Source organism: Coenobita brevimanus, chromosome 103 (genome assembly GCF_032717465.1).
Source record: "Coenobita brevimanus isolate Jiangsu-jjx chromosome 103, ASM3271746v2, whole genome shotgun sequence".
Lineage (NCBI taxonomy): Eukaryota > Metazoa > Arthropoda > Malacostraca > Decapoda > Coenobitidae > Coenobita > Coenobita brevimanus.
The window spans coordinates 16,089,228-16,101,367 of record NC_137056.1 but is presented as its reverse complement, the minus strand read 5'-3'; the positions used below and the strand labels follow the sequence as shown (position 1 = coordinate 16,101,367).

The window sequence follows — 12,140 nt, the reverse complement described above, 5'->3', positions numbered from 1 at the left end:
CGTAACTTCTTCACTGACGAGCAGTTAGCTATAACTTATAAGAGACATGTGCGCTTTCAGCTTGAATTCTCCTCACGCTTGTGGAATGGATGTGGAGAGGTTGCACTAAAACAACTAGACGAAATTCTGAACAAAGCTGTTAGAATTATTAATAACCCTTTTATTACTAATAAACTACATCCCTTACAAGTAAGTAGGAATGTTGCCTCCCTTGCATTATTTTACAGATATTTTTATAGACGAAGTTGCGTCCATCGTGCCACCCCTCCATGCCTTCCCTTGTGCTACACGGGTATCGGGTAGCGCTCATGACTGGAATGTTCATTCATTCATTCATTGCCAGATGCCATGTATCCCAAATGGGGTGGTCAAGGGCTTAGAGTTAATTGTTTTACAGAGAGGGGCACTAACCCTCCACCAACCCCACTTCACACGTAGGGATGCCAACAGCATCTGGTGTTCCCAGGCGGTCACCCATCCAAGTACTAACCAGACCCAACGTTGCTTAACTTCGCTGTTCGGATGGGAAGCGGTGTACTCAACGTGGTATGGCCGTTGGCACTGGAATGTCATTCAGCTATATTGCAGAACTTTTGTCAATCAGAATTCTTTCATTCCCCAAACTGCATCTTTGTGGAATATGCTTCCCCAGAGTTGTTTCCCTCCAAACTTCAGCCTACAGGTGTTGAAGTCTAACTGTTACAGATATTTTATGAACAGAGGACACAAGTAATCTGATGTATGGATTAGCTTCTTTCATTCATTTGTTTTTCCATCCTCTGTTTTGTTAAAAAAAAAAAAAAAAAAAAAGTGGTGACATGTAGAGATCTAGGAGGACTACTGAGCCCCAAGGAGGACTTGGGAATAGGCACTGAAGCCTTTGCCTAGAGTCGGACACGTGTACACACACACACACACACACACAGAGGGATTCAATCTAGGCGGACGTGCGACACCGGCGCTCCGTACCAAATCATCATGGCCAGTGGCATTACCTAAATAGTATCTTTGTATGAGTCAAGCTCAGTACCAGGTTAGACTAAATGATTGTTCATTATTACAAGGAAAAAAAAAAAAAAAGTTTAAACAAGACTTGTTCAAACAGGAAATAGAACCAAGACGAAAGAATATGCTGAGTCATCTCTGAGGTTTGTTTAGACTACAACAACACGGAGATTGTAAGTACATGCTTTGCACTTTAAGTATTGCAAAATGGATACATACTTCAGTAAAACAAATTTGGAAAAGAAAAGGGATAAAGGTAAAAAGCAAAATGATGATTTCTACCAAGAACTGGTTGAAGTAGAGACTCACAATACACTGGTTGAACGTGTAAACAAACTAGAAATGGTTTTCAAAAATGAAATTGAAATAAAGAAGCAGATGCACTTGCAAAAGGAAGAAATAGATAAACTAGGAAGGGAGACCAATAAGAAAGACACAACCATCATTGAACTAACAGTGGAACTGAGTACACTTAGGAAGAAGATGAGTGAAATGGCAAGTACAGTAGTCAATCACGAGAGTGTTATGGAAGAGTTCAAAAATGACACAGAGACAATTAGGCAAGTTAGCAGTCTTATTGACCAGAGCAGTGATATTGAGAAGATAACACAAGTGAATGAAGCTGTGCAAAGCTACAAAATTGATGTAGAAACCACGTATGCTGAAATGGTGAAAGTAAAGAAAGACTTAGAAACAAGGGTGGAGGAAAAAAGCATTAAAAAGGAGGTGAAAAGAATAATCCAAAACAATCCAAAATTAGTCAGTGATTCAGTAGAGATAAACAAATCAATAGTAATCACTGGTATAGAAGAGGAAGAAATTAAAAACAAGATCACAAGAGACAAAAAGGAGATGGCAAATGTAATGAGCTTACTGAAAGAAGTATCAGAGGAAATCTGTAGTAAAGACATACAGGAACACAAAAGGTTAGGGAAATACGAGAAAAGCAAAACAAGACCTCTAAAGGTGACTTTCCAGAGTGTAAACACTGTGGAAGAGATACTAAAAAAAAATGCAAAGAATCTTAAGGAAAAAGAGTTCAAAAATGTATGGATAAAAAGATGCCTAACACAAGAGGAACTGGAATTACTGAAAGAGAAAAGGGAGGAAGCAAAAACAAAAAATGAGGGAAGATCAGAAGAGGAGAAGAAGAAATTTTTTTACAAAGTAATAGGATTGCAGGTACGAAAGTCGTACACAAACAGGATGGAAGAAAAAGGAGGAAGATAGTAGAACCATGTCATGACAAGTATATAAACAAGATGATAAAGTTGATGTTCTCAAACGTGGATGGAATGGTATCTAAATTACTAGAGATGAATGATTATGTCAGAGAAAATGAACCACAAATAATATGCCTAACTGAAACAAAATTAATACCAAGGATATCAAATGACATACTAAACCTAGAGGAATACAATATATGGAGAAGGGACAGAAATTTAAAAAAAGGAGGAGGAATTATAATATTAACTAAGAAAAATCTAAAAGTCAAGGAAATAAAACTAGATATACCATCACAAGTAGAAATGATTGCAGTAGAGATCGACACATCCGAAGGTAAAGTAATTGTAGCCAATTTGTACATGCCACCCAGATCAAACACATGAGAAAGAGACGAATATGAGGACCTGGCAGAGAGTACATTTCAGAGTTTAAGATCATTGCTACATAAAATGGAAGAGAAATCGGAAAGAATTATACTAACTGGGGACTTCAATACAAATATAAATTGGAATACTCTAGATATAAATAGCCAAGAAAGCTGTTGGGACCAAAAGCTCCTGGATCTCGTACAAGAGTTTTTCTTAACGCAACATGTGAGGGAAACCACCAGAAAAAGAGGACTTGATGTACCTTCAGTGCTAGATCTAATATTTACAAGGCAAGAAAATGATATTGACAGTTTGATATATCACCCTCCACTCGGCAAAAGCGATCATGCAGTACTAAATTATAACTTCAGGATAGCATATGTCATAGTAAATAGCAATGATAGTTACAAAAAGAGCCTAAACTATAAGAAGGGAAATTATCAAGACCTAAAGAAGTATTTCTTAGAAGTTGATTGGGAAAATGAGCTTAGAGGACAAGATTTAAATGCTGTATATAAAAATTTTTGTGAATTTTATGAAATAGGAGTCCAGAAGTACATCCCACAGCACAAAGAAGCAGATAAGAAAATACAGAAATGGTTCAATACAGAATGTAAAAAATCAAAAGAAAGAAGAGATTTGTTGTGGAATAGATACAGAAGACACAATAGTGAAAGGGCGTATAATAATTACAAACAGGCAAGAAACGACTATACAAGAATAAGGAAGGAAGCCCAAAAACAGTTTGAGGAGGATATAATAAATAAAAGTAGTGATCAACCAAAGCTGTTTTACAGCTATATCAGAAGCAAAACTAAAGTAAAAGATATAATACAATCCATTACGGACGAGGGAATCACTTATACACAAGAGAAAGATATTTGTGAAGCACTAAATAAGAATTTCCAATTAGTTTTTACAGAAGAAAAAAATTTTCAGAGGGACTATGTGGAACACGCATGTCCACACATACTACCAGATATACAAATAGCAGAAAAAGTAATACAGGAGGAGTTAAGTAGATTAGACAGAGGAAAAGCAAGTGGTCCTGATGAAATTTCATGTTGGGTATTACGAGAATGTGCAAAGGAGTTATGTAAACCATTATTTTTAATTTTCAAGAAATCCTTGAGTCAAGGTAAACTACCTGATATTTGGAAAAAGCAAATATTGTCCCCTTATTCAAGAAAGGAAATAGACAAAATCCACTCAACTACCGACCAGTATCACTGACCAGTGTTGTAAGCAAGGTATTAGAAAAACTTATAAGAAAAGCTTGGGTAAATCATCTAGAAGAACACAGTATGATAACAGAAAGACAGTTTGGTTTCAGAAAAGGAAAATCATGTGTTACTAATCTGTTGAGCTACTATGACAGAGTAACAAACACAATACAGGAAAGGGAAGGATGGGTGGACAGTATCTATTTAGATTTCAAGAAAGCTTTTGACACAGTACCTCACCAAAGACTTTTATAGAAACTGTACCATCAAGGAGGAATTCGAGTCAAACTGTTTTGTTGGATGCAAGACTTTCTCATAAAAAGAGAAATGAGGACAGTACTAAGAGGAAACTACTCATCATGGAAAGAAGTGACTAGTGGAGTACCAAAGGGTTCAGTGCTGGCACCAATCATGTTTTTAGTGTATATAATTGATATAAACAGTAACACTGGAAATGAGAGCTATCTGAATATGTTTGCAGATGATGCAAAAATACAAAGGAGAATTACTAACACAGACCCTTGTAAAGAGCTACAAGAAGAATTAAATAAACTTCATGAATGGAGTAGTACATGGCAAATGGAATTCAATGTGGACAAGTGTCATGTAATCAAGTTTGGTAAAAGTGGAAAAAGACCTGATTGGGATTATAAGTTAGGAAATAAAACCCTATACACATCAGAAAGAGAGAAAGACCTAGGTGTGATTATCAATAACAGACTATCTCCGGCTGACCACATCAGCGAGAAGGTACGGAACATGTATACATTGCTTGCAAATATGAGAATAACATTCACATACATAAATGAAGACATTCTAAGAAGGATAATAACATCATTCATTAGACCAACCCTGGAATATGCATCAGTAGTCTGGAGTCCTCATCTCAAAAAGCACATAGACAAGATTGAAAAAGTTCAAAGGGCCGCAACAAGATGGATACCAAGCTTAAGGGACCTAAGCTACGAAGAAAGTCTAAATAAACTGAAGCTACCAACACTACAGGAGCGAAGGAAAAGAGGTGACATGATAATGCTATATAAATGCATATCAGGAAAGGAGAAAATACACATAAATGATTACTTAACATATGGAGAAGCATCAGCAAGAGGACATTGCAAAAAACTGCATAAGAAGAGAGTTGATAAAGACGTAAGGAAATTCAGTTTCCCAAACAGAGCAACTGATCAATGGAATGCACTACCGAATGAAATAGTGTGTGCCAAAACAATTCACAAATTTAAGGATATGTACGATAAATATGGTTTAAGACACGGGACAGTACGAGCTTGACTAATTCCTGTAAAGATACAATTAGGTAAGAACATGTAAGGTGACCAGATTTGTTGAAGCGCGCGCGCGCGCGTGTGTGTATATATATGTGTGTGTGTGTGTGTGTGTGTGTGTGTGTATCTAGATAGATAGATAGATAGATAGAGATGTATGTGTGTATATGTTGACTTATGTGAATTGACTGCAGTGAATGGGCCGACCAAAGTTACCAGTTAGTGAGTATTACAGATTTTTTATTAATAAATCGGTATTTCATTTGGTTAGGATTATGTATAATTTTTCTAATTCATCCTGATTTCATAAAAGAAGGCCATGTTATAGCTAATGTAATAGTAATTTTCTAAAAGCGGGACATTTAAGATAATTTGCTGAAAAGGCGGGCCATTCTTGTCACAATTAAAAAAGCGGGACAGACGTCCAAAAGCGGGTCTGTCCCGCCTAAAAGCGGGACTCTGGTCACCTTACAGACACACACACACACACACACACACATATATTATATATACTATATATATATATATATATATATATATATATATATATATATATATATATATGTGTGTGTGTGTGTGTGTGTGTGTGTGTGTGTGTGTGTGTATACGGGTATATATTTATATTTATATTTATATATCAACCGATAGGGTAAAGGTTCGTCACTTTTTCATCCGCTGCCTCGTAATAGGACACACACACACACACACACACACACACACACACACACACACACACACACAGTACGGTAGTCAGTCACGAGAGTGTTATGCAAGAGTTCAAAAATGACACAGAGACAATTAGGCAAGTAAGCAGTCTTATAGACCAGAGCAGTGATATTGAGGAGAAGATAACACAGGTGAATGAAGCTGTGCAAGGCTACAAAAATGATGTGGAAACCACGTATACTGAAATGGTGAAAGTAAAGAAAGACTTAGAAACAAGTGTGGAGGAAAAAAGCATTAAAAAGGAAGTGAAAAGAATAATCCAAAAAAATCCAAAGTTAGTCAGAGATTCAGTAGATATAAACAAATCTATAGTAATCACTGGTATAGAAGAGGAAGAAGTAAAAAACAAGATCACAAGAGACAAAAAGGAGATGGCAAATGTAATGAGCTTACTGAAAGAAGTATCTGAGGAAACCTGTAGTAAAGACATAGAGGAACACAAAAGGTTAGGGAAATATCAGAAAAGCAAGACAAGACCTCTAAACGTGACTTTCCAGAGAGTAAACACTGTGGAAGAAATACTAAAAAATGCAAAGAATCTTATGGAAAAAGAGGAATTCAAAAATGTATGGATAAAAAGATGCCTAACACAAGAGGAACTGGAATTACTGAAAGAGAAAAGGGAGGAAGCAAAAACAAAAAATGAGGGAAGATCAGAAGAGGAGAAGAAGAAATTTTTTTACAAAGTAATAGGATTGCAGGTACGAAAGTGGTACACAAACAGGATGGAATAAAAAGGAGGAAGGTAGTAGAACCATGTCATGACATGTATATAAACAAGATGATAAAGTTGATGTACTCAAATATGGAATGATATCTAAATTACTAGAGATGAATGATTATGTCAGAGAAAATGAACCACAAATAATATGCCTAACTGAAACAAAATTAACACCAAGGATATCCAATGACATACTAAACTTAGAGGAATACAATATATGGAGAAGAGACAAAAATTTAAAAAAAGGAGGAGGAATTATAATAATAACTAAGAAAAATCTAAAAGTCAATGAAATAAAACCAGATATACCATCACAAGTAGAATTGATTGCAGTAGACATCAACACTAAAATGCGTGGCTTGAAGAACAGTGCCCCCGAAGAATACCATAGTACCCCCGACGACAGGGCAAGCCAAACACAGCTTAGTATGCCCGAAGATGCGCCGACACCCCCACACGGACCCCACGGGGTAGCCGACACCAGTCACTACCACTCCCGGCAACAGCGACATATGTCAGCTCGGGCCGTGTGCCCCTGTGTCATGCAGCCACCATGCCGTCGTCACCGTAGGAGGACACTACCTTCGTGGAGTGGAATTGTTGAGTCAGCTAGGGGTGGAGTTAGAAAAGACACTCCAGACGGCGCCCCTCTGGTAGAGACGATCTATGGTTGCTCCCAAAGTGTTCTGGTAGAGACGACCTATGGTCGCTCCCAAAGTGTTCCGGTAGAGACCATCTATGGTCGCTCCCAAAGTATTCCGGTAGAGATGATCTATGGTCGCTCCCACAGTGTTCCGGTAGAGACGATCTATGGTCGCTCCCAAAGTGTTCCGGTAGAGACGATCTATGGTCGCTCCCATCCTCGTGAGACGATCTATGGTCACTCCGAAAGTGCTCCGGTAGAGACGATCTATGGTCGATCCCATCCTCGTGAGACGATCTATGGTCGCTCCAAAAGTGCTCCGGTAGAGACGATCTATGGTCGCTCCGAAAGTGCTCTGGTAGAGACGATCTATGGTCGCTCCGAAAGTGCTCTGGTAGAGATGATCTATGGTCGCTCCCATCCTCGTGAGACGATCCATGGTCGCTCCGAGAGTGTCTTGGTAGAGACGACCTATTGTCGCTCCCTTCCTCGTGAGACGATCTACTGTCGCTCCGAGGGTGTGCAGAGAGAGGTGAGTGGAGAGACGTCCCCACGGCAGGAGACTAGAGCCCAGGCTTCCCGTCCCAGAGTGACCCAGACAGGCCTCACAGCCTCCCCTGGTCTCTGTTCCCTACGCCTGGCTCTAGAGCAGACACACCTGACGGACCCCAGTGGAAGTCGCTGCCGCAGCCCTCCCCTGTCGGCGCCCCTAGACGCTGGAGACCGCAGCCCACAGTCTCTCTCGGTTCTCCCCAGGACACCCGGGCGTGATCTCTCTACGCCCCCACGACGCCGAGACTTATCACAGAGGTTCCTGGAGCTATTCGGCCCCAGTCCCGAGGGCCACACGCCTGAGCCAAGCCCAGAAGCCACGGGAAGCCCAGGACGCAAGAGGACGCCCTTACGAGTTATCCCGTGTCCTCTCGGCATGCCTCGCATTGCCGGTGCCCCTAGCCCGGCAGGATCGCCGACGACATGTTCCTGCCTATCCCCCTGATGAATACGTGTGATATTGTAGCACGAGTGATTTAGGTTAAGTGTGATTTCCCCTAATGTAAGTATTGTGCATTGATTTCATATAGTGAATATCGGGGAAAATAAGATCACAGTGAGAAGTTAAAGGACGAGAGTGTAGAACAAGATCTGATTGACTATACGTGAGTGACATCCCTGTTATACAATTAATAAGCCTGTGCCGCCGGGAGATTCCCCTATAAAGACATACCCCCATTACTGTGAAGGAATATTGTGAAAAGAAGTTTTAATGGTATTCTCTCCCTTCCCCACGCTACCCATAAATCTTGTTTATCACCCTCTCTCACTCCAATATCTCGAGTAAGTGTAAATCAAGAATAAAGTCAATTACCAAAGTCTTTTGGCTAGCGGAAACCATATAAACTTCACGGCTAATATCTGCCGCCCTCCAGTATTACCATTACTTTCCCCTAGCCGTCACAAGTCACTCCCCGCACCTCCCCTATCTCCTCCTAGTGAGACTTAACCCCCCTCCCGCACCCCTGTGCGCGCCTATATTTACTGCACTCCTGATACACTAGGATTGTTTGTGATGTCATTACTATCAGAGAAGCAAGTATCCTGCGAGATACACATATCCTAGATAAGGTTTTATATTGCTATATATTGTGCTGTAATATCTGCTGATTTGTCCTGTGTCTGTGGTAATATACGTGTAAAGGTTGTTGCCTAGAGTTTCTGTGTCCTGCCTCTCTTTATTGCACTAGCTCCGGTCTCGAAAGAGTACCCCGCTCCACGTTAGGTGAAATAGGAACGAGAAGTCGAGCCTAATTTCACCTAGCATTACAAACACATCTGAAGGTAAAGTAATTGTAGCCAATTTGTACATGCCACCCAGATCAAACACATGGGAAAGAGATGAATATGAGGACCTGGCAGAGAGTACAATTCAGAGTTTAAGATCATTACTTCATAAAATGGAAGAGAAATCGGAAAGAATTATACTAACTGGGGATTTTAAGACAAATATAAATTGGAATACTCTAGATATAATTACCCAAGAAAGCTGTTGTGACCAAAAGCTCCTGGATCTCGTACAAGAGTTTTTCCTAACGCAATATGTGAGGGAAACCACCAGAAAAAGAGGACTTAATGTACCTTCAGTGCTAGATCTAATATTTACTAGGCAAGAAAATGATATTGACAGTTTAATATATCACCCTCCACTCGGCAAAAGCGATCATGCAGTACTAAATTATAACTTCAGGATAAAACCTTTCTTGAAATCTAAGTAGATACTGTCCACCCATCCTTCCCTTTCCTGTGTTGTGTTTGTTACTCTGGCATAGCAGCTCAACAGATTAGTAACACATGATTTTCCTTTTCTGAAACCAAACTGTCTTTCTGTTATCATACTGTGTTCTTCTAGATGATTTACCCAAGCTTTTCTTAAAAGTTTTTGTAATACCTTGCTTACAACACTGGTCAGTGATACTGGTCGGTAGTTGTGTGGATTTTGTCTATTTCCTTTCTTGAATAAGGGGACAATATTTGCTTTTTTCCAAATATCAGGTAGTTTACCTTGACTCAAGGATTTCTTGAAAATTAAAAATAATGGTTTACTTAACTCCTTTGCACATTCTCGCAGTACCCAACATGAAATTTCATCAGGACCACTTGCTTTTCCTCTGTCTAATCTACTTAACTCCTCCTGAATTACTTTTTCTGCTATTTGTATATCTGGTAGTATGTGTGGACATGCATGTTCCACATAGTCCCTCTCAAAAAATTTTTCTTCTGTAAAAACTAACTGAAAATTCTTATTTAGTGCTTCACAAATATCTTTCTCTTGTGTATAAGTGATTCCCTCGTCCGTAATGGATTGTATTATATCTTTTACTTTGGTTTTGCTTCTGATATAGCTGTAAAACAGCTTTGGTTGATCACTACTTTTATTTATTATATCCTCCTCAAACTGTTTTTGGGCTTCCCTCCTTATTCTTGTATGATCGTTTCTTGCCTGTTTGTAATTATTATATGCTCTTTCACTATTGTGTCTTCTGTATCTATTCCATAACAAATCTCTTCTTTCTTTTGATTTTTTACATTCTGTATTGAACCATTTCTGTATTTTCTTATCTGCTTCTTTGTGCTGTGGGATGTACTTCTAGACTCCTATTTCATAAAATTTACAAAAATTTTTATATACAGCATTTAAATCTTGTCCTCTAAGCTCATTTTCCCAATCAACTTCTAAGAAATACTTCTTTAGGTCTTGATAATTTCCCTTTTTATAATTTAGGTTCTTTTTGTAACTGTCATTGCTGTTTACTATGTCATATGCTATCCTGAAGTTATAATTTAGTACTGCATGATCGCTTTTGCCGAGTGGAGGGTGATATATTAAACTGTCAATATCATTTTCTTGCCTAGTAAATATTAGACTTAGCACTGAAGGTACATTAAGTCCTCTTTTTCTGGTGGTTTCCCTCACATATTGCGTTAGGAAAAACTCTTGTACGAGATCCAGGAGCTTTTGGTCACAACAGCTTTCTTGGGTAATTATATCTAGAGTATTCCAATTTATATTTGTCTTAAAATCCCCAGTTAGTATAATTCTTTCCGATTTCTCTTCCATTTTATGAAGTAATGATCTTAAACTCTGAATTGTACTCTCTGCCAGGTCCTCATATTCATCTCTTTCCCATGTGTTTGATCTGGGTGGCATGTACAAATTGGCTACAATTACTTTACCTTCAGATGTGTTTGTAATGCTAGGTGAAATTAGGCTCGACTTCTCGTTCCTATTTCACCTAACGTGGAGCGGGGTACTCTTTCGAGACCGGAGCTTAGTGCAATAAAGAGAGGCAGGACACAGAAACTCTAGGCAACAACCTTTACACGTATATTACCACAGACACAGGACAAATCAGCAGATATTACAGCACAATATATAGCAATATAAAACCTTATCTAGGATATGTGTATCTCGCAGGATACTTGCTTCTCTGATAGTAATGACATCACAAACAATCCTAGTGTATCAGGAGTGCAGTAAATATAGGCGCACGCAGGGGTGCGGGAGGGGGGTTGAGTCTCACTAGGAGGAGACAGGGGAGGTGCGGGGAGTGACTTGTGACGGCTAGGGGAAAGTAATGGTAATACTGGAGAGCGGCAGATATTAGCCGTGAAGTTTATATGGTTTCCGCTAGCCAAAAGACTTTGGTAATTGACTTTATTCTTGATTTACACTTACTCGAGATATTGGAGTGAGAGAGGGTGATAAACAAGATTTATGGGTAGCGTGGGGAAGGGAGAGAATACCATTAAACTTCTTTTCACAATATTCCTTCACAGTAATGGGGGTATGTCTTTATAGGGGAATCTCCCGGCGGCACAGGCTTATTTATTGTATAACAGGGATGTCACTCACACGTATAGTCAATCAGATCTTGTTCTACACTCTCGTCCTTTAACTTCTCACTGTGATCTTATTTTCCCCGATATTCACTATATGAAATCAATGCACAATACTTACATTACGGGAAATCACACTTAACCTAAATCACTAGTGCTACAATATCACACGTATTCATCAGGGGGATAGGCAGGAACATGTCGTCGGCGATCCTGCCGGGCTAAGGGCACCGGCAATGCGAGGCATGCCAAGAGGACACGGGATAACTCGTAAGGGCGTCCTCTTGCGTCCTGGGCTTCCCGTGGCTTCTGGGCTTGGCTCAGGCGTGTGGCCCTCGGGACTGGGGCCGAATAGCTCCAGGAACCTCTGTGATAAGTCTCGGCGTCGTGGGGACGTAGAGAGATCACGCCCGGGTGTCCTGGGGAGAACCGAGAGAGACTGTGGTCTGCGGTCTCCAGCGTCTAGGGGCGCCGACAGGGGAGGGCTGCGGCAGCGACTTCCACTGGGGTCCGTCAGGTGTGTCTGCTCTAGAGCCAGGCGTAGGGAAC

At 39.9% G+C, this 12,140-nt stretch overlaps 1 non-coding gene across 1 annotated transcript; it reads right to left on the bottom strand.

Annotated features, from left to right (window-relative positions):
• Positions 1 to 441: 441 nt before the first annotated feature.
• On the bottom strand, positions 442 to 560 carry LOC145415824 (5S ribosomal RNA). Its single transcript, XR_013900131.1, has one exon. It is a non-coding gene; the product is annotated as a 5S ribosomal RNA (ribosomal RNA).
• Between the last annotated feature and the right edge of the window lie 11,580 nt (positions 561 to 12,140).